Source organism: Microcaecilia unicolor, chromosome 8 (assembly GCF_901765095.1).
Source record: "Microcaecilia unicolor chromosome 8, aMicUni1.1, whole genome shotgun sequence".
NCBI lineage: Eukaryota > Metazoa > Chordata > Amphibia > Gymnophiona > Siphonopidae > Microcaecilia > Microcaecilia unicolor.
Window position 1 is genome coordinate 128312370 of NC_044038.1, and position 25765 is coordinate 128338134.

A 25765-nucleotide genomic window follows, 5' to 3' on the forward strand; every position below is an offset into this window, starting at 1 on the left:
ACATTTTTGTTTTCCATTCCTTTCCTAATAATATCTAACATTCTATTTGCTTTCTGAGCCGTTGCAACACACCGAGAGTAGGAAATAGGTCTGAGGAGTAGCTTAGTGGTTAGTGCAATGGGCTATAAACCAAGGGACACAAGTTTAAACCCCATTGTAACTCTATAATTTTTTTTCCTGGGACTCCTTCCAGAAACAGAAAAATACTGTACCTAAAGATATAACAGCTGCAAGCGTGAAGGCTATTGAAGTGGTGGACATTCAGGTACAGTAGGCATTTTTATGTCCCTGGAGGGATCACATTTATTTAAAAAAAGAACCACAGTGGGATTTGTCCCTTGGTTTACAGTTTATTGCACTATCCACTAGACTACTCCTCTGTTCTGTAAGATGTCTGTGTGGCCATTTTCATAAGAAAGCTGCCAGACAGATGTCCCTTGTGCCTTGTTTTCCCCTGTAAGCGTTTCAGTTGTAAAATGGCTGTTCAGGATCGACGTCTCCAGGATGAGAATGTCCTTTTCAAGTATTTTTGAACAGGAAATCTGAACATCTTTCCTGTTCGAAAATTGCTGTGAGATAGATTGGGGGGAGGGGGTTTGGAAGTTATGAGCAGAGCCTTCTTTCGAAAATGCCACTCTACATGCCTAAATGCCCCTAAATAATTGCAAATGCCACAGACCTTCTGCATTATCAGTTTGGAGGCAGAACCCCCCCCCCCCCCACTTGATTAAAGGAATGATCTCCCTTAATCGCTCCTGCAAACTGCTACCCAAAGGAGACTTTTACAAAACCTATATGTACCCGGAAGCAGCTGTAAATTCTGACATTGAGCTCTGTAATCATAGGCATGCATTCCTCTTCTGAACAGGGAACACATGTAGATTTTGATGTTACCTTAGTCCCACCCAGAACATCCTCAAACCATGTTTCCTTGCTATATGCATGCAGTGGAGATTTATATGTGTAAATTTGCTTTCTAAAATTGGGTTTCTATGTTTATTCAGGAGAAACATTTATATGCTGATATTTAGACGTGTAAATCAGGAAAGAGCCATTAATTTTTTTAATCTTTGAAGGTGACTTGTTGGTTATTAGGAATTAGGAAACAAATTGAAACAGAACAGTGATATAAATTTAATTCCACATGTAGGTCCAGTTAGCCTGCTGGATAATTCCCTATAAACAGTATTAGAGGGGACCCCCCCCCCCCCCCCATACTCCTGCATTTCAGATTAGAGATCTGAGGCTGATTGTGGAAACCTTCTTTTCCATGAAAACTCATATTCAGGGTGTTGATGAGATTAGCAGGACAATTAGATCCATTTTTGAATCAATTAAAAATGTAATTCTCCTCCTCATGATTTCTCAATTAGATTATTGCAATGCTCTCTACATGGGCAGGGGGAAAGAAATATATAGACTCAGGAAAAAGAACTATAATCAAGGAATTGTTAAGATTCTATTCCTATGCATGTCTCTAGTGTACTGTTAGCGTGTGCTAAAAAGTTTACGCACCTATACCAGTGGCGTACCAAGGGTGGGGGCGGTCTGCCCCAGGTGCATGCCGCTGGGGGGGTGCCGCGCGCCGGTCAGCGTCTTTCGTTTCCATGTTCCCTCTGCCCCGGAACAGGAAGTAACCTGTTCCGGGGCAGAGGGAGCATGGAAACGAACGACGCTGACCGGTGCGCGGCACCTCCGCAGCGGTGTGCACCCGGGGGGAGGGGGTTCTTTCGCCGGGGTGGGGTGTCCTTTTGGCAGGGGGGGTCGCACTGCACGGGGGGAGGGGGGGGCGCTGCACCTGGGGAGGCACGGGGCGCATCGGCGATCCGCCCCGGGTGTTAGCGCCCCTAGGAACCCCACTGACCTATACCACTGCTTAGTGAACAGGGCCCTTAGTGTTTTTAAGTTGGTGTTGATTTGTTTTCAGGATGAGGTCAGGTGGTATGAATGATTCTGTTGAGCATTTGTTAAGTAATGAAGGATGCAATATATGAGGTTAATATTTAAAATCACTTATTCATTTGGTAGCTGATATTTGTAAGCTACAGCTTGGAGGGCTACAGTGAAGCAATGGAGGGTTTAATGACTTGCCCAAGGACACAAGGAGTAGCAGTGGGATTTTAACCAGATTTCCATGGTTCATTAATCAGTAGGCTACTCTTTCCTTTTTTTTTTTTTTTTTGTTAAAAATTTGGATTTTCCCAGTTATGGCCATGTCCACACAAGGAAAACAGAGACAATTTCTAGCATTAAGATTATGGATATTTCAGTTCTTTTTTTACATTTCCTTGTAAATATCCAATTAAGTATCCAAGATTGTCTAATGTTTTTGAGTCAACTCAACTTACTTTATTGCTAAGTAGTAACAATGTGTTGGAGGGGCAAAATCCCTATATAGGTCATATGTGACTTACAAAAAGAAGAAACTAAAACAATAATGGGGAAAAACAAAATTACTTGCCTAAAATGAATAAAATTAAAATATTTTCAATTACTTATGAAAAAGCATATACTTTGTAGTCATCCTATTAGAGCTAGATATAACATTCCAAATATAAATAGCCTAAAATGAAAACATAGATTTAAGAATATGCTTATAGTGAGTATCTCAAACAGAAGCATATACCAGTACAATTGGTCTTGAAGTTGAGAAGCCAGACAGTAGAAAGATTTGAGAAAATAGGCCAACTACCAGTTCTGGAACATTTCCTTCTAAAATTAAGACCATAATACAAGCTATTTTAAAAGCCACATAAGCTTTCAGTGGAAGCCAAAGTAATTTAATAACACTTTCAAACTTAGGGCCCTGTTTACTAAGCAGTGTTATAGGCATGTGAATATGCAGGGCATGCTGGACGTCAGGACTCGCAGCACAGATCAGTGAACGCGCTGGAGATCGGCGCTGAAGACGACTAAGACTGGCGGGAGTTGGGGACCCCCGCCAGCAAAGGTACCTTGCAGCGGCGGCGGGTCGAAAGTGGCGGGGGAGGGTCGGGAAGGGTCAAAAGTAGAGGGGGCCAGGACTAAATCTGTGGGGGCTCATGCCCCCATGGCCCCACCTAGCTACGCCCCTGGCACGTTCTAAGTATAGGTGCGCTAAAAACACTATGTAATCCGTTGGGTTGGTTGTGAGCCCTTGGGCCCTGGCCGAGGCCAGCAGGGCGCCAACCCAGGCTAAGGGGAGACCGACCCACCACCACACACACCCCAGCTACACAATACCCCTAAGCTACTCCTCCCCGCAGCCCCTCAGGAAGAAGGGAAATAGGCAAACAGGCGGGCCTCGCGGCCGAACCGGAACCCACACACACAGAGCCACTCGTACGGGCCTCACGGCCGAACAGGAACCCAGACACACAAGGAGGGGGTGAAAGAACCCAGAGGGCCCCCCCGGGGCCCCAAGATGCCAGACAGGCGCTGAACACCAGCAATAGGGCAGAGGGAGAAACAAAAGAACCAGAGCGGTCCACGCCCACCCAGGGGACTAGCGCAGGACAGGGGAACTAACACAGGAACCCCCCCCCCCCACAGGGGTTAGGAAGCCCCAGGTAGAAGCCAGAGGAACCAGACACAAAAGGAAGGCAGAAAGCCTTTGCCTCAAACCCACTGCAGACAGAGGCAAACAGAACACAAAGGGTTAAGCTTGTAGAGCCAGCCGGCACACCAGGGAGAGAGAGAGTTCCATAAATCAGCAAACAAACAGAGAGAACGCTTCCCGAGGAGGAGCAGAGCCAATAGAACAAACACACTGACAGAGGCAGGAACACAATACACACAGTACACAAAGTGTTAAACTCACTGAGCCAGCAGGCCGGGACACTGGAAAGAGAAATCCTTCTCAGACAAGCAGCCAAGCTGAAACGAGAGCTGAACAAAGCCCAGCCCTCACTGAGGAACAAGCAGCTGGCTTCCCACAGAGAACTGCAGCCAGCGAAGAGAAGCCCAGCTGGAGGCAAGAGAACTAATTATACACACACGCACACGCTGCCCCCAGCTAACACAAACAAACGAAAAGGAAAAAAATCCCTGAACAGGGAACTCAGATCAAAGTCAGAGCACAGAGCACGTTCTGACCAAGAACTGCGGCTATCAAGTCACCACAAGAGTGTAAGTAATGGGAAAGCAGAGGAACTCTTCAGCTGCAGGCTAAAGTACTATCCCCTGACGTCAGCACAAACCCTGGCAGCCAATCAGAAGAGACGTCCCCCCTCCCCCTCAGCCAAACCGGCAGAATCATAACACACTAATGCACTAAACAGGGCCCCTAGTAATTTGAAAAATCAAGTGAGTGACTGTATTCTAAATTAGTAGCAATTTCTTTAACAAAGTATTATTCAGACCAATATATTAAGAATTATAATAATCTAAATGAGGTTGTATCAACATTTGAACTAAATAAGCAAAATTATGTTCATTAAAATACAATCTAATCAACCAAGGTTGTCTCATTTGAAGGTTTTTTTTCCAAAGATAAGAACATAAGAATAGCCATACTGGGTCAGACCAATGGTTCATCTAGCCCAGTATCCTGTTTCCAACAGTGGCCAATCCAGGTAAAAAGTACCTGGCAGAAATCCAAATAGTAGCAACATTCCATGCTACCAATCCCAGGGCAAGCAATGGCTTCCCCATGTTTGTCTCAATAGAAGACTATGGTCTTTTCCTCCAGGAACTTGTCCAAATCTATTTAAACACAGATATCACTGTTAGCACTCATCCATCAACAAGTTCCACAGCTTCTCCATCTCTCCTTACTTCTATCCCTCCTTACCCCTTTTCTCCCAAATCATACTATCCTATCTTATCTAACCTCTCTTTTCCTAGTCATATATTATCAAGCTCAACTTATCATACACTATCAAGCCCAACTTTACATTGTTTCACTACTGTTTTTGAAATTTCTATTCCATAACTTTGTATTGCAAATTACTATGTAAGCCGCATTGAGCCTGCATTGTGTGGGAAAGCGCGGGGTACAAATGTAATAAATAAATCAATAAACTATTCTTTGAGTTAAAAAATATTTCCTCTTATTTGTTTTAAAATTATTTCCATGTAATTTCATTGAGGGCTCCTTGTACTAAGCAGTGGTAAGCCCAATGCGGGCTTACCGCTCGCTATACAGGAAGTACCTCCGGGCTACTGCAGCAGCCTGGTGTTATTTCCCACCCCTAGTGCGCCATTATTTATTGCACTACAAAAATGTATTTTTGTAGCGCTGGAGTGTACCCGGTGGTAATCAGGCGCTGCCTCGTGCTGCCCGGTTACTGCCGGGTTAACGCGGGAGCCCTTACCGCCACCTTAATGGGTGGCGGTAAGGGCTCCCCCTCAAAATGGCCATGCGGCAAGTGCTTTACTTGCCGCATAGCCATTTCCTGAAGGAAGGTGAGACTTCCCTTTCACCAGCTGAGTTTAAAGAGGGCTTGGCTCAGTGTGCGTGTAAAACACACGCCGATGCCAGCGCTGGCCCTCCTTTGCCACAGCTTGGTAAAAGGGGCCTTGAGGGTCCCCTGGTTTTTGTACTTTTTGAAAGAGTAAAAAATCGATTCACTTCTACTCATTCTACACCACTCAGGATTTTGTAGGCCTCAATTATATCTCCCCTCAACTGTCTATTTTTCCAAGCTTAAGAGCCCTAACATCTTTAGCTTTTCTTCACATGAGACGAGTTCCATCCTCTTTTTCGTTTTGGTCTCTCTTCTTTGAACCTTTTTTTAAACTCTGCTATATCTTTTTTGAGATACGGCGACCAGAACTGAATGCAATACTCAAGGTGAGGTCGTACCATGGAGCAATACAGAGGCATTAAAGTATTCTTGGTCTTTCCTTTATTTTTATCAAATATTAACAATTTTGTCAAGAAACTCTTGATATGCAAAAATGGTATGAAATAAACAATTCAGTTACTTCACAGGAAAATGAAAACAAATATACTTTTATCTATATTATTTCTATCTCCATTTCTAGTCTACAAACGGGAGAAAGCAAGGTAAAATTCCATGAAATGTGATTACTATTAAATCAATAGGAAATTGAAGAGAGGTTAAGACACCAAATCAATAATTATTACGGAGTAGATGTAGATAGTGTTACAGGTTGTTGCTTAGGGGTGGTGGCATCTTTAGAATCTAGAAAAGAGGTTAAATGTGTTGGATCATAAAAAATATATCTAACTGAATTAATTTTCAAAACACATTTACACGGAAAATTTAACCAAAATAAACCACCCAGTTGTAATACCCTAGGACGTAATTTTAAAAATAATTGACATCTCTATGACGAAAAAATTGCTTCAGAACCCAATCTCGGTCAGGTTCTAATACAAATGTCACTATTAATGTTGCTGGTGTCGCCTTCTCATCTTCTTGTATTATCTGGGTTAAATTAAGTATATCAAATGAAAGTTCTGCTCCTCCATTTTGATCATCTTTTTTCCCCTTCTTATATGGTGGTAAATAGTATATTTTTGAAACAGGTGGAAAGGCTTGTTCTGGAATCTTTAAAATTTCAGATAAATATTTCTTAAATGTTATTAAGGGAGCAACAGATGAAACCTTTGGGAAATTAATCAGTCTAAGAGTTTTGGCCCTTAGCTGATTTTCCATATTTTCAATTTTAAGATGTAATTGTGCATTTTCCTTAATTAAGCTGGATTGTACTTGTTGAAGGGATTTCACATTTTCATTATTCAGCTGTATAGTTGTTTCAATGTTTTCAGTTCTTGTCTCCAGATTCGTCATCTTCTCTAAGGGGAATTTTGAAACTTGAGTCACCATTATTAGTTTCTGAGAAAAAGATTTCTCTAGGCCATTGGCATAGCTAGGGTAGTTGACACCTGGGGCCGGTCATTTTTTAACACCCCCCCCCCCCCCCCAAATCCAGTACTAGGCATACCGAGAATACAAAACACTCAGGACCTATAGAGCAATTCTACCATACCATAAGCAGTAATTTGTACGAGTCACATAAGGAAAAGGAAAGCATTTTAAACACTACAGTGAGCACTAGCACATCAATTCACCTATTGTAAAACGAAAACAGACAGATTAGTACAGATCGTCAATCCTGCACAGTCAATGCCAACCGAAAGCCATGTCTTTTTCACAAACACAGATACACCCTAATCCACTATAGAATAAGTAATCATAAACTTTCTATTTAGACAAAAATTAAACTGAACCCCTGATGCCAGACTCTGCATACAATGCAACACCACAGAAACAGAAAATGTCTCCTAGTACTGTGCAAAATATAAAGACAGCAGATGTAAATTTGAAAAAACTAACAAATACCAATCACCACTTTACAAATTAACAAATAGAAATAAAACAAATACAGAAAATAAAATAATACCATTTTATTGGACTAATACATTTAGCTTCCAGAGGCCAAAATCTCCTTCCTCAGGTCAATACAGTATAGTGCTGTTACAGTATCCTATCCTGACCTGAGGAAGGGGGTTTTGTTCTCTGAAAATTAAGTCAAAATGTATTAAAATTAGTCCAATAAAAAGATTACCTTATTTACATGTTCTATTTATAAACATTTATTAACATAGCTACAATACTATATCCTAAAGCAAAAAAATAAACATATACTGTATATTTTATTTACAGTTTGTTGTCTCTGGTTTCTGCTTTCCTCATCTTCTTTTCACTGTCTTCCTTCCATCCAGCATCTGTCTTCGCTCTCTCTCTGCCATCCAGTGTCTGCCCTCTCTAAAGACACTTCCATCCACTGTCTGCCCTCTCTCTCTGCCCTTTCCATCCACTGTCTGCCCTCTCTCTCCCTTCCATCCACATCTGCCCTCTATTTCTGCCCCTTCCATTCACCATCTGCCCCAGTCTGCCATCTCTTTCTCCCCCTTCCATCCACATCTGCCCTCTCTCTTTCCCTTCCATCTAGGGTTACCATATGGCCCCAGAAAAAGGAGGACGGAAGTAAAACCCGGTGGCTCAATCCGTCCTCCTTTTTCTGGAGCCATATGGTAACCCTACTTCCATCCACATCTGCCCTCTATCTCTGCCCCTTCCATCCACCATTTGTCCCAGTCTGCCCTCTTTCTCTCTCCCCCTTCCACCCACCATCTGCCCTTTCTCTCTGCCCTTCAATCCATCTGCCCTCCCTCTCCCATCTATCCAGGGTCTGCCCTCCCTCATGCTCCCCCCTTCCATCCAGGGTCTGTCCCCTCTCTCTCTGCCCCCTCTTTTCAGCCCCCAGTTCCAGCCCCACTATCCCACCAGTCCCTAGCCCTTTTCTCCCATCAGTCCCGAGCTTCAGCCCCCAGCCACTTCTCCCTGTCCCCTTTTCAGCCCCTAGTTTCAACCCCAGCCCTTTTCTCTCACCAGTCCCGAGCTTCAGCCCCAGCCAGTTCTCCCTGTCCCCTTTAAAGCCCCCAGTGCCCACAGTTTCAGCCCCTCCCCTTTTCAGCCCCCAGTTCCAGTACTAGCCCCCTTATCCCAACTACCCTCCTTTTCAGCCCCCAGTTCCAGCCCCCTTCATCCACCACATGACTTGCATCCCCCCTTTTCAGCCCCAGACCCATTCTCCCACCTGCCCCAGGCATGGACCCATTTTCCCTCCTGCCCCCTTGTCAGACCCCTTCTCCCCTCTGAGCACCCCCACCCCTCCCCAATCCCCTTCTCCCATCTGAGCACCCCTCTGAGCTCCCCCACCCTTCCCCAATCCCCTTCTCCCCTCCCCAATCCCCTTCTCCCTTCCCCAATCCCCTTCTCCCCTCTGAGCTCCCCCTCTCCCATCTGAGCCCCCCCACCCGGTCCCGTCCCCCCTCCGTCGAAGGCCGACAGAGCCCTCTTCTCCTGCTACCACCCTGCCTTTTTTTTAAAAATCCATGCAGCGATGCAGGCAGTGCCTCACGTCTGCCCTGCGTGTGCTGTGAAAGCAGAAAATCACCTCGCTGTCATCGGGCCTTCCCTCGCTATGTCCCACCCTCGAGGAAATAGGAAGTTACCGCAGAAGAGGGCGGGACATAGCGAGGGAAGGTCCAAAACCAGCGAGGCGATTTTCTGCTTTCACAGCACACACAGGGCAGACGTGAGGCGCTGCCTGCGTCGCTGCATGGATTTTTTTTAAAAACAGGCAGGGTGGTGGCAGGAGACGAGAGCTGTCGGCTCTCGACGGAGCACCCCCCACCCACTGACACCCGGGGCAGATCGCCCCCACCACCCCGCCCTTGCTACGCCACTGCTCTAGGCCCATAAGAGCCTCCCAAATTGATTCTAGGGTTATTACTTCTGGTTTTTTAGGCAAAAAAGACTTACTAGGCAAAGGTAGCTCTTCAATAGCTTCAGATAGTTGCTTTCCACCTTCTGCTTCTGAGCCGGACCGAATGCTGGCTCCCTCCACTATCTTCTCACTGGTTGATGTTTCCAGCAGATCCAGACTGCTAACTGACCCCGCTGCAGGGAACAATCCTGGGTCAAAACCGCTAGGGGTTTCCTGCCCATGCTGCAGCTGCAACGCTGGCATTATCGGCGGTCTCCACTCGTCGGGGCTGAATGTGATCGCAGCCTCAAGCTGGGTGAGTGGGACACCTCCCACCGCTCCCTCAGCAGCGAGGTAACTTGCCCCGAAGAAGTTCCTGGTGCCAAGAAACGGTCCATCGGACCCGACGGTCTAGCAGATGTGGCGGGCCTCACACGCTACCAACCCCTTCGTTTTGGCATATGAACAAGTAAGGAAACATTTTCTTTTTTGGAATTAAGGAAGTCAGGAGAGGAACAGTTTTCCGTGCTCTCGTCACGTCGCCATCTTGCTTTCACCAACCGAACTCAAGTATTCTTGGTCTTATTTGCCATCCCTTTTCTAATAATTTCTAGCATCCTGTTTGCTTTTTTGGCTGCCACTGCACACTGGGCAGAAGATTTCAGTGTATTGTGTACAACGACACCTAGATCGTTTTCATGGGTACTGACCCCCAAGGTGGACCCTAGCATCAGGTAACTATGATTCAGATTATTCTTCCCAATGTGCATCACTTTGCATTTGTCCACATTAAATTTAATCTGTCATTTGGATGCCCAGTCTTCCATGGGCCCTTTTACAAAGGCGCGGGAGGGCAAATGTGTGCGCAACGCACACCCAATTGGCACTATTGCTGGGGTAGCGTTTGTGCCCTGAAGTAATTCTGAGTTTGGCGCGCACTGAATCCCATGGTAAAATTCTATTTTCTACCATGGGGGACATGCCCGGTGGTAAATGGTAGCACGCTCACATTGGCACATGCTGCACAGTTACTGTATGTGTAGCACATGAGCCTTTACTGTTAGGTCAACGGGTGGCAGTAAGGTTGTAAATAGGCGCACGCTAGTTTTAATATTAGTGCAGACCCATTTCCTGGCCCATTAAAAAAAATAGCCTTTTTCTCAGCCACGGTAAAAAATGGCCCAGCGCGCTGGCCACTTTTTACCACAGCTTTGTAAAAGCATCCCCCAATTTCCTAAGGTTTTCCTGCAATTTTTCCCAGTTCGCATGTATTTTAGCAACCTTGAATAGTTTTGTGTCATTTGCAAATTTAATCACCTCACTTTTCCGATTTCCATATCATTTATAAATATGTTAAATAGCACCAGTCCCAGTACTGAATGTGGCACTCCACAATTCACCCTCCTCTATTGAGAGAAATGGCTGTTTAACCCTACCCTCTGTCTTCTGTCCAATAATCAATTCCTAATCCACAACAGAACATTGCCTCTTATCCCATGTCTCTTATCAGGATTCTTTCATGAGGAACTTTGTCAAAAGCTTTCAGAAAATCTTAATAGACTACATAACCTGCTCACCTTTATTGATATGTTTATTCACACCTTCAAAGAAATGATGCAGATTGGTGAGGCAAGAGCGGAGGAGTAGCCAAGTGATTAAATCAGTGGACTTTGTTCCTGTGGAACTGTGGACTCTGGGGAAAGTCTCTTAACCCTCCATTGCCACAGGTACAAATATGCCTGTGTATACTATCAAGCTTATTTTCGAAAGAGAAGGGCACTCATCTTTTGACACAAATCGAGAGATGGGCGTCCTTCTCCCAGGGTCGCCCAAATCGGCATAATCGAAAGCCAATTTTGGGCGTCCTCAACTGCTTTCCATCGAGCGGACGACCAAAGTTCCGGGGGCGTGTCGGAAGAGTAGCAAAGGCGGAACTGGGGCATGCATAACACATGGGCGTTCTCGGCCGATAATGGAAAAAAGAAGGGTGTTCCTGATGAGCACTTGGGCTACTTTACTTGGTCCATTTTTTCTTGCGACCAAGCCTCAAAAAGGTGCCCAAACTGACCAGATGACCACCGGAGGGAATCGAGATGACCTCCCTTTACTCCCCCAGAGGTCACTAACCCCCTCCCACCCTAAAAAAAAACTTTAAAAATATTTTTTGCCAGCCTCAAATGTCATACCCAGCTCCCTGACAGCAGTATGCAGGTCCCTGGAGCAGTTTTAGTGGGTACTGCAGTGCACTTCAGGCAGGCAGTCCCAGGCCCCCCCCCCCTACTTGTTACACTTGTGGTGGTAAATGTGAGCCCTTCAAAACCCACCAGAAACCCACTGTACCCACATGTAGGTGCCCCCCTTCACCCCTTAGGGCTATGGTAGTGTTGTACAGTTGTGGGAAGTGGGTTTTGGGGGGCTCAGCACCCAAGGTAAGGGAGCTATGCACCTGGGAGCAATTTGTGAAGTCCACTGCAGTGTCCCCTAGGGTGCCCGGTTGGTGTCCTGGCATGTCAGGGGGACCAATGTACTATGAATGCTGGCTCCTCCCACGACCAAAGGGCTTGGATTTGGTCATTTCTGAGATGGGCGTTCTCGGTTTCCATTATCGCAGAAAACCGGGGATGACCATCTTTAAGGTTGACCATCTCTAAGGTCGACCTAAATGTTGAGATTTGGGCGTCCCCGACCGTATTATCAAAATGAAAGATGGACGCCCATCTTGTTTCGATAATAACTTTGGTCGTCCCTGCAATGGAAAGCAGTTGAGGACGCGCAAAATCAGCTTTCGATTATGCCTATTTGGGCGACCCTGGGAGAAGGACGCCCATCTCCCGATTCGTGTCAAAAGATGAGCGCCTTTCTCTTTCGAAAATAAGCCTGCAAGTCATGCATCCTGTCTCTGAAAATGGCTAGTCCAAGTCACAAGTACCCAGCAGATCCCAAAAAGTACATCATTTCAAAGAGAAAGAGGTGGCTTTTCCAAGTCTACCTGGCAAATACGTTTTGTGGACTTTTGCTCCTGCAATTTGTCCAAACCTCTTTTGATTCCTGCTATATTGGCTGCCTTGACCACATCCTCTGTCAAGAGATTGCACAGTTTAAATAAGCACTGCATGAAGCAAAAAGCAGCTTTGTAAGATTTGCTTTTAATCAGCTGATCATTAGCTTCATGGCATGCCCTCTTGTTTTTGTGGTGTTTGAAAGTTTAAAGAACTGTTGCCTATTTAACCATTCCTCCCAGCTCATATTTTATAAACATCTTTCATATCGCCTTCAATTGTCTGTTCCAAGCCCTGTCCTGTTTAACGTCTCTACATAAGGGAGATGTCCTATCTCCTTTATCATTTGTATTACCCTTGTATGAAGGTTTGCTAGTTGCACTTTATCCTTTTCAAGATGGGGTGACCAAAACTTCACACAGTACTCAAGGTGTGGTTGCGCCATGGACCTATACAGAGGCGTAATGATATTCTCAGATTTGGTCTTCATCCCTTTTTTAATAATTTTTTTTTTTTTTGGAAGCTACTGCACAGCCACTACAAACAAAATGTTGGGTTTATTTTTCCCTATGTGTATCACTTTGACTTCTTCACATTAAATGCCAACTGCCATTTAGAGGCCCACCCTTCTAGTCTTATGATCCTCTGCTGCTGCTGCAGCAGCAGCAACTTTGGCTTATTTTGAATCATCTCCAAATTTGGTCATCTCATTTGCTGCTTCTTTCTGCAGATTAGTAAGGAATATGTTTGACAACACAGACCCTTGGGCCACTCAACTAGTGACCCTTTCCGTTTGAAAAACTTGTCTATTTAGTCCTATTGTCTATGTCCTATTAGCCAGTTTCAAATCCACAGTAGAGCATTGCCTCCTATCCCAGTTTCATCGCTGGAAGTGTGCAGCGCATTGCACAGCTGATCAGGCTGGAGGAGGAGGTGCTCCTTCCCTATTCCTGGCAGGCAAAAGAACCAGGGAGTGATGAGCTAGACTACAACCACCTTATCTATGTGTCTCGTCTGTGGCCGTGACCACCCTCATTCTTACCCTGTTTCTGGGAGTCAGTGGCTGTGCTGGCTTCTGCTTGTCTCTGTGTCTGTCTCTGTCTTAGTTTCTCTCTGGCTCTGTGTGCTGATAGCCTTACTGGACCTCACCTGTGTGGGCTATGCCTCTTCCAAGATGGCTGCCGCCTCCTCTATGCCAGTATCCAAGATGGCTCCTGCTTGTCTTTCCTGTGGGCTCACTTCCTATGTGTGTCAAGCCTTTCTTTGGGGTCAGTGTACTTCCTGCTTCTGGCCTACTGCTGGTGACTCATCAGTGAGAGCCTTCATAAGGAAGTGCTGGGCTTGCAGTCAGTGCCTTTGCATGAAGTGTTATGCTCTTAGGCCAGGTCAGGTTAGTAGGTGTCTGCTGCACTACTGCTTAGCCTCTCTCTGGGTTCCAGCCCAGCTTCTTTCTGTGTCTGCTGTCTTTCTGTGGGGTGGGGGGGGGGGAGGGGAGGGGTTCCCTGTTCCCTGTTCCCTGTTCCCTGTTCCTGGCTTACTCTGTGTTTGGGGTGTTGCCTCTGTTCCTGGCTTACTCTGTGTTTGGGGTGAAGCCTCTGTTCCTGGCTTATTCTGTGTTTGGGGTGTTGCCTCTGCTCCTGGCTTACTCTGTGTTTGGGGTGTTGCCTCTGTTCCTGGCTTACTCTGTGTTTGGGGTGAAGCCTCTGCTCCTGGCTTACTCTGTGATTGGGGTGTTGCCTCTGTTCCTGGCTTACTCTGTGATTGGGGTGTTGCCTCTGTTCCTGGCTTACTCTGTGTTTGGGGTGAAGCCTCTGTTTCTGGCTTACTCTGTGTTTGGGGTGAAGCCTCTGTTCCTGGCTTACTCTGTGTTTGGGGGTGAAGCCTCTGTTCCTGGCTTACTCTGTGTTTGGGGTGAAGCCTCTGTCCGTGTTTGTTCTCTGTCTGCATGTGAAGCCTCAGCCTTTGTGAGTTCCCACTTGGGGTGTGGAGTGGCTGTGGCTTCAGACCCTTGGCTTGATATTCCTGGTTTACTCTGTTCGCTCTGCTGCTGGCCCAAGACCCTTGGCCTGTTCTTCCTGGTTTACTCTGTTCACTCTGTTGCCTATCTTGAACCCTGCTTGTATTTCCTGAGTGTATATCCTGAATCCTGCCTTGCCTAGTCTGTGTGCTTACCCTGCTTGTATTTCCTGTGTGTATAGCCTGAATCCTGTCTCTGTCTAGCTAGTATTTATTGCCAGGGCGTGGCCCCTGTTTCCTGCTGCTTCCTAGCTAGTGGGTTTACCCTCTGGGTATTCCCTGATCCCCAGTCTGCCTTGCTGGCATGTTGCCCTAGTCTTTGTTCCTATGTCTTGTCTCCTTGGTCTGCCTTCTGGTTCTTGCTAGTGGCGGTGCAGCAGATCCCTGTCTGAGTTTAATTCCTAGTCTAGTTTCCCTCGTGTTTCCTAGACCCAGGGGGGGGGGTCCTCTGGGTGTCCAGTTCCGGCCCTGTCCTTCAAGTCCTGTCGGCCACCTGCACGCTAGAGCTCAACTCTAGCGGAACGGTGGCCAAGTGCAGGTGAAGCGGATCCTGTCCTGCCGGTGCCAGTTGCCTACTTCCGATCCCGAGTTCCAGTCCTGTTCTTCCGTATGTCCGATTCCAAGGTGGTCTTGCCTGCCTCTGCCGCTCCTCGGCAGGGGCCCAAGGGCTCATGATTCCCAGTGCGGCCCCGAGGACCTGACAGCATACCAAGGGCCTCGAGAACGCGACACTATGTATTCATATATCAGCTGCAGCCAAGCCTAATGTGTTTATCACCGAAGTCCTCCTGCTTCTTCATTGTTATCCTATCGGGTACATTTGTTGTGGCCAGTATATACCACGGAGATTATAATTTTCCATGTTAAGGACTTTTACTATGATGCACTACTCATAATCTGGAATCCTTATTTTCCAAAGCTAAGTTCCACATTTTCTGATATTATGGGGGGGAAATGAGTAGGCCATGGATGATGAGGCCTATATTTTAATTTTATACTAGTGTACGAAAGAAGTTTAACTGACCATTGTAAGCATTTTCAACACTTTCATAAGTACATAAGTATCGCCACACTGGGACAGACCAAAGGTCCATCAAGCTCAGCATTCTGTTTCCAACAGTGGCCAATCCAGGTCACAAATACCTTGCAAGATCCCGAAAAAGTTCAATACATTTTATGCTGCTTAACCCAGAAATAAGCAGTGGATTTCCCCGTCAATTTCGAGTGCAGCGGTTTTCCCCTTCCATTTATTTACCTTTGTGCTTGAGCAAATGCTTATTGTGATTCTTTACCCATATCCCATCTTCTGCTTTATATATGCTACCTTTTTTAAAATTACTCTTAATATGAAATCTTGTTGATTTGTATGAAAGGTTGGCCATTTCTGTATTGCCTAAATTTCTCAATAAGATGTGTCCTAAAAAAAAAGGTTGTCATGGCTATTTCTGAGCTATTCAGTGACATTTAAAGCCATGCTGAAAAAAGAAGGCAGAGCTCTAAGAATATCATTACTAGCTACAGAATACATTATTTTTTCCTCTTAACAAAAGGGCAATGGCAAAAATAAAGCTTGTAATATAATTCTGACGTAATTTATACAGCAGTTCAATATTTGTATATAAAAAAACAAACTCAAGGCATTCCATTTCTACAGTACCTCCATTCTGCTTTCTTTAGCCTTAATGAAACACAGGGGCCCTTTTACTAAACCACAGGAAAATTTGCAGTTACCATGGTTTAACACAGGACTTTATTGCACAATAGCTGCAAATATAGACCCAGATGCACAAAACTTAACGATCTAGTAATGTGCTTTTTATACTAGTTCTAGCCAGTTTAGTGAGTATGGAGTTCAGTGATACATATGCAAAAGGGTTCTGCGGGCTCTTTTCCTGTCACTGTAGCAGCTAACGAAAATTGCATGCAAAGTTATTTTAATGAGCTGATTACTATTCAAATATGCATTCCGAGTGATGCACAGCCATTTTCCTATTGATGCACAGAAAGGGCAGCCTACCTTTCTGATGAAATTTTTATGGTGGTCAGGAGCTGCAGGTACTGCTGTTTCCTTCCCATTACCACTGAATTAGCAGCTGCCGGATGGTTGAGAAGAGCTGCGGCATCTCAAGAGGCTGTCCCCCTGCCCACCAAAAATGCACTCAGGCAGCCCTTTACTCTCTCCTTCACCTTGCTCTCCCTTGCTTCCCTCCCTGCCTGTACTGCAGCTGAAGGTCTGGTGATGCTAAAAAATAGTTTGAAAACAAAAAAAAAAGCTACACACAGTTTTCATACACACAGCTTGTATGTGCGTATGAAAGACGGCTGTAGCATGCGCAGAACAGCCACACTTAGCGATTGGCTGTTCTGGCAACCGATTGGCTTTCCACCTGCTGAGCTGCTCACTGTTTTTTGCGAGCATCCCTTGCTATTTCCAACTCGGTAATTTTTACTGAGGTGGAAATAATGATCACTGCTTTACCGGGATTTGCATCCGCCTCATAGTGCAGTAGCTATTGGAGGCATTCTCTGCATTATTCTTTACAGATCTTATGCTACAAGTGCCATTAGCATGTGGTACTTTGTTTGGAGTTGTAGCGCGGAAGCATTTAGTGCCTCCTATTTAGGAAGTGATAAGTGGCCCCCTGTTAACTGCATGTAAGTCAGTTAGGACTAGAGTCTGTAAATGGTCCCAAATTTGGGCACCACAAAAAAAAAAAAGATCTCAGTGTTATTCTATAAATGATGCTGTGAAATGGGCACCGTACATAGCACTGGAATCCAATTTTGGGCACAAGGATTTACACCAACTATAACCTGGTGTAAATCTTCACAGATAAATTACCTGTGGATCCCACAAATTCTATAATACTATGTACATCTTTAGTGAATACCCCTGACCTACACATGCCCCTCTCGAGGTCACGCCCCTTTTACTGAGCGGTGGTAAGACCAACGCAGGCTTACTGCTCGCTAAGTTGGAACTACCAGTGGTAGTTCCCACCCCCAGTGCGCACCTTTTCCAGCCATGTAAAATTCCAATGTTACTTCAGTGGGCTTCCTTTGCAGAAACTCAGGAATAGGCACAACTGACTTAAGTTCAGGCAATTTACCTTCCAGCTCCAATTTGGCAGCTCCTTGGTCCCCCCGATATGGAGCTCGCAGCAAGGTTGTTTTTCTGGGGGAGAACTTCCAAACTGCCTCCCTCAGTCTCCTGCTGATATAATTGAGCCTCACACAAAGCAGCGTCCCACATACTTTCTGCTGGGGCACTGCCGACTCGACTAGCGGAGAACTTGCTCCTTGCGGATGCAGGGGAAGGGGCTTTTCTGTCAGGGCTTAAAGATGTTTCTAGCCCTGGAGACGCTGCCGAATCCTCTCTCACAGTTGGCATCTCTAATGGGCTGCCTTCTGACCTCTCCTCCAGCCCAACACTCCCCAAATGCTGATCCATCGGACCAACAACAGGGGATTCATGCAGCAGCTTTCCCCCTCCGTTTAGGCATTGCTTGAAAGCAAAGCAGAGAGAAGTCTGCAGTGCCTCAGGTACATGCAGCCATCTTGGATTCCCCCTCTTTCCTCTTAGTTTTATGTTGTTTTCTAACATAAAGGTTTGTCAATTAAAATGGCCCCTTTCAGTTTCACCCACTGCTGTTCTTCTTCCTTCAGCTGTTCCCATCCAACTAACTCTTCTTTGAGAAATTCCCCTATCTCAGCAAACTTAGTTCTTTTGAAATCTAGGACCTTCAATCTTAAATAAGCCCTCTTCTCCTTTGTCTTAATATTGAACCACACCATTTGGTGATCACTAGATGCCAAATGATCTCCCACCATAACATCAGAGAAATTGTCTCCGTTTGTAAGCACTAGGTCTAGAATAGCTCCATCCCAAGTCGGTTCCATCATCCACTGCTGAAACAATTCTTCCTGTAGAGAATCCAAGATTCCTTTGCTTCTAGATGACCCCGCAGCAGGGATACCCCAATCAACATCTGGCATATTAAAATCACCTATCAGTAGTACTTCCCATTTCCTAGCTATCTTGTGGATGTCTTCAATTAAGTCTCTGTCCAATTCTTCTGACTGTGAAAGTGACCTGTATATTGCACCAATTTAAATATATTTTTCTTCTTTCCAGTTTAACCCACAACACTTTTTCCTTACCCCATAGGTCCTGCAATTCTGTCACTTTAATATTATTCTTAACATATAATGCCTAGGAGTAGCCTAGTGGTTAATGCAGCGGACTCTGATCCTGGGGAGCTGGGTTCAATTCCCACTGCAGCTCCTTGTGACTCTGGGCAAGTTATTTAACCCTCCATTGCCCCAGGTACAAATAAGTACTTGTATATACTATGTAAACTGCTTTGAATGTAGTTGCAAAAACTACAGAAAAGCCATGTATCAAGTCCCATTTCCCTTCCCTTTCCCCTTTTTTCTTACCGTCCTTCCTGAGTAGATTGTAGCCAAGTATAACTATATCCCGGTCATGGTTCTCCGGGAACCACATCTCCATGACTGCCACTAAATCCATCTAGACATTAGTTTCCTTTATTACAGGCATTGGTATGCAAGGATCTCCAGACTCTTTTTTTCCCCTTTCTATAAGGGTATTTAGAGTTTTACCTTCTTGATGGCTATTAATGACTTTGGGGCTTTTCTCTCCCATCCCCAGCAAATTTAGTTTAAAGCCCTCTTTGGTACATTAGCTAGTCTGGTACTGAAGACGCTTCATCCCTTCCTTGAGAGATGGACACCATCGCCTCCCAGTAGCTCTTGGAAAATCATCCCATGGTCCAGGAAACTGAAGCACATGTGTCAGAACCATCCACACAGTCACACATTTAGCTCCAGGATGTGAGCTTCCCTCATTCGGCCTTTACCTTCAACAGAAGGATTGATGAGAACACCGCCCATGCACCTAGGTGCTTCACCTTCTGACCCAGAGTCACAAAGTCATGATTGATATGTTCAGTAGGATACCTAGCAGTATCATTCATGCCAACATGGATGAGCAGTATAGGTTAGTAGGCTTGATGAGTCTAGGCAATCTTTCTGCTACATCTCGAATGTTGGCACCAGGCAGACAGCACACCTCCCTGGACATTATGTCTAGTCAGTAGATGAGTGCCTCAGTATCCCTTAGGAGAGAATCTCCAACCACCACTACCTTTTGCTTCTTATTGGCCACCAATCTGGCTGCTTTGATTGTTGTTTCCTCCTGTTCCTGAGATGTTTTCATCTCTTCTGCCTCCAGTGCTGTGAACCGATTCTTCAGTTCTATGGAGATGGAGTTGAGGGGTTGATTTTGCAGGATCTGGTGACCTGTGTCCAGCTGTCCTCTTTATGCACAATATCTTCTCTCCCTTTGCTGGAGATCCTCAATGTTTCAATATGTATCTCTGGGATGAATTTCTGGTTGTCACAGATGCTTCTTAGTCTTGCCACCTCCTCTCTTAGTTCTTGTACTCTTTCATGAGGGATTCAATGTGCATGCATTTATCACCAGAAACCAGAATCTTGCCTTGAGCCAAGCATTCAGTTTGGATAGAGGCAGAAGCTGTAATGAGAGCTGCAGACTTAGGGGTACGGTGTTTCTTTGCCATACTTCAAGTGTAGGAGCAAGATGTACCTGTGGATAAAAGAAATTGAAGGCCTACCAAAGTCACAACCCTATTTTTTTCCTTCACCTGTTTTGCAAGTTACAGGAAGCAGGTAGTTTTATTAAGAAATCTGAAAACCTGTTCAAATTTATACTTTGTGGGTGTATTTCAATGTAGTTCTTTGCCTATTATTGGGATATACAATGATTTAGCTTATCTTTTCAGGGTTTTTGATGTGTAGTGTTAGATGCAGGGGCGTAGCCACGGGTGGGCCTGGACGGGCCCAGGCCCACCCACTTTCCCTCCAGGCCCGCCCCAACATCGTCGTACCAAGGCGGGGCGATCTGCCCCACTGGCGTCGCAGCTCCGTCGAGGAGCAGACCACCCGGAACCCAACCTTAAAAGAAGAATTGGACGGTGAAGCGCCTCGCGTTAGCTGCTCTCTCTACCCTGCTCTGCGCTACTGCAGCTGTAAAGCGATTTGCTCATCAGCCCTTCTTTCACTGTGTCCCGCCCTCTGATGTAACTTCCTATTTCCGCGAGGGGGGGACACGGTGAAGGAAGGGCCGATGAGCAAATCGCTTACAGCTGCAGGCAGAGCAGGGCAGACAGAGCAGCAGACGCAAGGCGCTTAAGATGAAGCATTAGCAGCAGTGGGGTGTCAGAAGGAGGGGAAGGGAAAGAGGTCAGATGCTGGAAGGAAAGGGGAAGATGGCAGAGGGGACAGGAACTGGATGGGAGGGTCAGAGTGAGAAAGGGAAGGGACACGTGCTGGTTGGAAGGAGGAAGAGAGGGGCTGGATGGGATCCTGAAAGAAAGAGTCAGAAAGAAGGGGAGGAGGAAGATTTGGAAGAGACAGTTACTGAATGGAGAGTGGGAAGGGACAGGTGCTGGTTGGAAGGGAGAGAGCTACTGGACATGGGAGGGAGAGGAAGAAGGGACTGGAGGGAAGGGAGAGAGCTACTGGGACATGGAACGGAGAGGAAGAAGGGACTGGAGGGAAGGGAGAAAGCTGCTGGGACATGGGAGGAAGAGGAAGAAGGGACTGGCTGGAAGGGAGAGAGCTACTGGACATGGGAGGGAGAGGAGGAAGGGGCTGGAGAGCTGCTGGACAAGGGAAGAAGAGGAAGAAGGGACTAGAGGGGAGAGTGCTGCTGGACATGAGAGAATAGGGAGAGAAAGAGGGGAGATGGATGAAAGGATGCAGAGAAAAGGCGGAGAAACTAGAAGGATGTGGAGAGAGGGAGGAGACTGAACAGAAAAGGGTAGAGAGATAGACACTGGATAGAAGGAGAGGGGAGATAGAGACACTAGATGGAAGGATCAGGAGAGAGGGTAGATGAGTGGAAGGATAAGGAGAGAAAGAGGGAAGACACTGGATGGAAGGGTAGGGAGAAAAAGGAGACGCTGGATGCAAAAGAAAGAGGGAAGACACTGGAAGGATGGGGAGAGAAAGAGGGGAGCTGCTGGATAGAAAGAGGGAGAGGACAGAGTAGGGAAAGACTGGAGAATAAGAGGAAGGGGCATGTGGAGATCAAGGGTGAGGAAAAGATGAAAAGCCATAGGTGACGAATGGACAGGAAACCCTGGCAAGAGAGAGACGAAGGAAAGCAGAATCTAGAGACTGGGAGCAACACAATGAGAAAAAGTAAATGGCCATACAACAAAGGTAAAGAAAATAATTTTATTTTTTAATTTAGGATAAAGTAATATGGTACCTGTGTTAATAAAGTTTCAGAGACCAATACTTCCTTCCTTAGGTCAGGAGAGGATACCATAACAGCATTATACTGACCTGAGGCAGGAGGTTTTGGCCTCTGAAAGCTCATTGAAAAGGGTGTTAGGCTATTAAATAAATTATTTTCTGAAACCTGATGCACTGAAAAGCAGCACTTTACCCCTGTGTTACAAATGCATCTGATTAGTGTGACTACATTTTGCTGGGGAAGGGGGGTAGAGAGAAAATTTTGTGCCCACCCACTTTAGGTTCAGGCCCATCCAAAACTGGCAGTCTGGCTACGCCACTGGTTAGATGAATATAAAAAGAGAAGCCTAGAGGAAGCTGATTTTCTTAAAGGAAAAGTAAAGATAGCCTTCTCTTGGATGTATATAAGAAAGGAACAGTAAGCCTGGTTTTATATATAGTATTTTGATACCTCAAACTATTCAAAAACAGGATCAAACTGGTACCATTACCACTAAACTTTCTCAAAAACCAGTTTGTATTTGGACCATTTCACTCATAGATACATAAAGAACTTGTTTTTACAAATACAAGGACCTCAAAGCTTCCTAGTGAGACTGTTCATTCCTGAACGATTCCTCCCTTGTTGATTATGTCCCCACTGTATCAGGAGCAAAGTTATATCATTGGTCCATATGTTATTCTATATAGGGTAAAAAACAAACCAATGAAAAAAACTCCAGCTACATAGAAAAATCGTTGGTTCCTCAAAAAACCCCTACGAGTAAAAAATGTCCGAATTTCTCAAAACTACAGAACTGCAAAAATTATGTAATCCAATTCTAACTATTTAAACCTGACCACTCTATTTAAGCAATCAGGGAATATTTAACACAACCATCCCACAAGTGGTGCACCACTTCACTTAGCTGCAAAAGAACAGATCCTTCTTATGTTCTTTTCCACTTCTGTTTGTGGCTTTCACTTGTCCCCACTGCTGTTGATTCCTTCACCATTCACCGGTTTCCAGAAGACTCTGGGATTCTTCCAGTTTCCCCGGGCTCAACGTCTGATCTCCTTTTATATCAAACGTGGTCAAAGTTAAGTCACTCTTAGATTCCTCATTCTTCTACAAGAGCACCTTGTTTCGTGCTAAAAACTCGCTGCTTCAGGAAGACTGTTTTTTGAGAAAGTTTAGGGTTTATATATAGTATGTAATTTTGTACTACAAGGAAAGAAAAACTCTTAATATCAAATCCGTAACTGCACCTGATAACAGCAGACAGCTTAAAGTAAATGCAATCAGAAATTGTTTCAAAACTGGCTGTAATTGAGGTAGAATTGTTTGAAGGTGGTAGGCAGTGGATTGGAAGGCTATATAGGAAGTGTCACCCTTGGGGTGGGTGCGCTGAGGGGCAGGGTGGGAGGGCCTAAAGAACAAAGAGCTGAGGACTGCACCTCTGCTATTCCACAAGCCTGTCTACAAGACAGTCTGTAAAATACTTGAAGCAATAAAATTAAGCAGGAAAAGCTACCGATTTAATTTCTACCAGAGACTAGTGCTAAACCCTCAAATAACAGGGCTTAACAGTTTTGTAATGTAGAGCTCTGGAAAATAATAATCCTATAACAGAATCAAACGGGTTTTAAATAAAACATACAGGTTCAAAGCAAGACTAAAAGTCTTTTTTTTTTCTTTTGAGAGAGAAGCAAACAGAATAGCTCTAGGAATAGCGAGGTAGATATAAGGAGGAGGGAATGCAAAAATGTTTCTTATTCTCAGGTAGTGAGGTCCAAGCAAAGGCAGATCTCAAGACCATATGTGAGTCATTTTTGCTTCACTATTTCAAAAAGGCTAGTCCTGCCTCTGCTTTAGAATCCTGCCCACAAGAGATCAGGTGATTCAGCTATAGGTAGAGAAAGGGTGGGGGAAGGGAAGGGCAAAATAATATTAATAATAATAATTATATTAGCACAGACATACACATAAACACTTCAGAGAATTACAATAAGTAGTTGCTAAGTCCCTACTACATCAGGTAGAGAATGCCTGAACAAAAAAGGGAGTCTTCAAAAACTTCTTAAATTGTCCTACATTTGCACAGAGTCGAAGATGCCCATGCAAGGCATTCCACAAAACTGGGCCTGCTTAATCCACTGAATCAGACCATAAATACCATGACACAGTCCCATATACAGTCTGATTAAGCAGGCATAAAACTTTGAACTGTATCCTAAAACACATAGGAAGCCAATGTAACTGTTTCAGCTTACAGATGGTATTCTACCCTGAACCGTTCAAAAACCCGACACAATGGCGCCAAATAGATATTAAATAGTAGGGAAGAAAAAGCCAACCCCTGCAGAACACCTCTTCTAATGTCAATGGGATCAGAAACTTTCCCCCCACTGCAAACCTGCATAGAACGTCCTGACAAGTAGGAGGAAAACCACTCACACACAACACTACCTACCCCTAACTGCCTCAGTATAAATAATAATTGAGAGATATATACAAAATCAAATGCTGATGAAACATCCAAAGATATACGGCAGAAACATTGATTCTTATCCATTCCCTACCTCAACACATCCATCGTAGATAACAATGAAGTCTCCACCCCATGAGCTCTAAGAAACCCATATTGAAAATGATCCAAATAACCATTTAGCTCCACAAATTCCTCTAACTGATCCATACCACTTTTTCCACCACATTCCCCACAAATGGGATAACTGAAATTGGCCTATAATTAGCCGTAATAGAGGAATCCAATTTCTCTTGTTTCAACAAAGGCCTCATCATAGCCTGCTTACACATCACAGGTAAACATCCTTCAACCAAAGACTTATTCACAATTACCAACAACCGCGGTGCAACTTTTCCTGCCAATGACTACATAATTCCTGAAGAACACAGATCCAATAAGGACAGTGTTGGAGTAGTAGTAGTAGAGACAATTTGTTCTATCTCCAATTCATTTACTAATTGAAACATCCCATTTTACCACCAAATCGGCAATCCCTTCCAAATTAACTACCCCCACAATACCAATCCTCTTATCTAATTGGTCCATCTTATTCTCCAAATAATCAGCATATATCCTCGCATCTGGTTCCGTACTCTCCTCCTTATCCTTCGACCCATTCATCAAATAACACACTGTTTGATATAATTCCCATGGCCTATTTACGACTTCATACACTCTCTTCCTAAAGTATTCATTCTTCAAAATTTCACAATGACTAAGATACTCAGCAAGATGCAGCTTATAGCTCTCCAAATCATCAACATCATAAGACTTATGCCACTGTCTTTCTGCTTGCCTCAACTCCATATGAACCTGCTTCACAGGCTCAGTCTTCCACAAATAAGGCTTATAATTATCCTTTTGAACCACTGTTCGCCTAGGAGCAACCTTGTCTAGAGCTAACAATAATGATCTATTCCATACATCTACTGCCTCAGCAACCAACAAATCCTCATCAATATGCAACTTAGACCATCAACGTTCTCCTAACAACTCAACATCAACCAAAGGCTGTACCTGAATCTCTTTCCTGATTAATCACATCTTCAGGTTTAAAACTTAACATAAAAGATATCAAATAGTGATCAGACCATGATACTATAAGCACAACAGGAGAATGATCTAACAGCTTTTTCAACCCAGAAGATAAAAACATCATATCTAACACATGCCCCGCATAACGTGTTGCCTCTGATATCATCTGACTTAAATATACGGCAGACAACGAATAAAAAAATAACATGATCTCACTGCCGGATAAAACGGGATATCATCTACCGGATCAAACAGAATACTAAAATCATCCAACACACAAACATTATGTAAATCAGACACCTGACTTAACAACACTGTCATCAAAGAAGGGAGCACTGCAACTCCATAGATGACAAGCAGGAAACCAGCAACAACCAGCAAATAAATTAGAATCTCAGTCAATTTCTCAAAGAGCCAAGCTTAGAGGTACTGCCAAAAGAACAAATTATTAGGTTTCTCTCTCAGTGATTGTCAGTTTGTTCCATAATACTGGGACTCTTTTGCAAAGTGTGTACTCATTTCAATCATCAGTCGCAAGACTTTGAGAACATGAAGAAGAAGCCATTACATAAAAGAGAAATACACAGACCTCTAGTTATTTTGAACTCCATGTTCAAAGCTTTAAATATTATTCTGGATTGTATTGTGAGCCTCTGCAAGTAGATCAACAGTAGC